This window comes from Piliocolobus tephrosceles, unplaced genomic scaffold, assembly GCF_002776525.5.
Source record: "Piliocolobus tephrosceles isolate RC106 unplaced genomic scaffold, ASM277652v3 unscaffolded_26853, whole genome shotgun sequence".
NCBI classification, from domain to species: domain Eukaryota; kingdom Metazoa; phylum Chordata; class Mammalia; order Primates; family Cercopithecidae; genus Piliocolobus; species Piliocolobus tephrosceles.
In genome coordinates this window covers 1-1,762 of record NW_022309702.1, presented here as the reverse complement: position 1 = coordinate 1,762, position 1,762 = coordinate 1, and the positions used below count along the sequence as shown (strand labels likewise).

Here is a 1,762-nt window from a genome sequence, read left to right as displayed (position 1 = left end):
AAAAAAAAAAACAGTAGCTGTAAATAAATATAGAACAAACTATTTTATGCATTATGTAAAACGCATTTGTAGAGGTTTTATATAAAACATGATACATATCATAAAAAAATCTAAACAATGTACATGTATAATTTGATAAAAAAATGCATGCATATTGATAATGTAAAAAAAAAAAAAAATACTATAAAAAACGCATTAGAAAGCACGAATAGTATTAAAAAATGTTTATTTGTAAGTGGCGTTGCTTATTTTATTATTTTTAACTTGGTATAACACAATATATTTACATTTACAATAATTGTTTGTGTTATAATTTTAATTTAAAAAAGTTTAGCTTGTAACTAAATATATAAAAATATTTGATAGTTTTATATTACACATATTATCATACGGAGTAAAATATATTTGTAAAGTTATATATATTATTTTTAATTTAGCTGTACAATTGAAAAAGCATAATTGAGCAGTATGGCAAAAGGAAACCCTCAAGAAAATAATGATAATACACCAAATTTAACGACATTGCTTGAAGAGTTAACTAATGAAACGGATGGTATCTTTACATTTTAAATTTTGTTTTTTAACTTATTTATTTTTTATATTTAATAATATATTTTATATATTATACCACTTTTAAATACAGGTGTTTTACAAGATGTAGATAGTAACCAAACGATTATTTCGACAAATCATCGATTTTCTAGAGACTTAACAGATCGTCCGAATGCTATGCAACTAACTGGTTTATTTATTTATAAGATGTAAGTATTTGTAGTGCTTATAGGGTTTATTGTATTTTTTATGGCTTTGATTCTCATGCTTTACAAATATTGCAAAGTAGGATTAATAAAAAAATTTATGTAATATACTTATACATGCTTCATTTGTATATAGTTACATATAAGTAGTTGAATTATTATATAATAATGTGTTTTGCATATTTTTTTTTTTATTTTATAACAGAGGTATTGTCATAGAATAAAAAATGGACGTAGATCAGACCGTGGTCGTCGTAGAAGACAATAAACTCGCCTGAACCGAAAACACAGCAAACATATGGATGTATTTATTAAATATCATGATGTGTGTGAAAAAGCGTAGTATGCTAAAATTTAAAACAATAGCACAAATTTAAATTCGGTTTATTTTTTTTTTTGTGATTTTAGAAATTATAAAAATATGCAAACAGTAAAAATGTTTCTATATATTATTAATTTATATGCAATGTGCATTTTTAAAGTTATTAACAATTGATATAACAAGTTTAAGATGAACAATAATTAATTGAACTTGTTTTTTTAGTTTATTTGTATCTTGTTATATTTTTTTTTACTTACCAAAAAAATAATAATTCGTTAGATTTTTACTTTAACATGTTTTTATTATGCATTCACAGTGTCAATTCTTGTATATTTTTTTGATGTGGCATAAAATAAAACTTGTAATTTTTGTATTTTTACATATATAATAAAAAAAAGTACGTTTATATAAATATTGAATAACTTATTTTTACATTGTTTATACATTTTAAAACGTGTTATGTAACATATATAATAAGTAATAATTAAAAAGTGAGAATATAATTGGTTAAACGTTATCTTATAGGAAGTTAAATTTACATTAATACTAGACAAAATATAACTAGTAATAGTAAATGCAATAATAATAGTACACTTAAACAAAGAAGATATTTATTACAAGGTTTTTAGTATGCGTTCATGTATGTTGTTTCGAAGGAAGATGTAAAATAGCACGAAAAAAA

At 21.8% G+C, this 1,762-nt stretch overlaps 1 long non-coding RNA gene across 2 annotated transcripts; it reads left to right on the top strand.

The window, feature by feature from the left end:
* Nucleotides 1-519: 519 nt before the first annotated feature.
* LOC113221680 lies at nt 520-1,146 on the top strand. 2 transcript variants are annotated; one of them, XR_004228737.1, is made up of 3 exons: nt 520-553; nt 644-761; nt 964-1,146. It is a non-coding gene; the product is annotated as an uncharacterized LOC113221680 (long non-coding RNA). The 2 variants fall into 2 exon arrangements; XR_003308009.1 differs by having other exon boundaries at nt 644-837.
* Nucleotides 1,147-1,762: the final 616 nt, after the last annotated feature.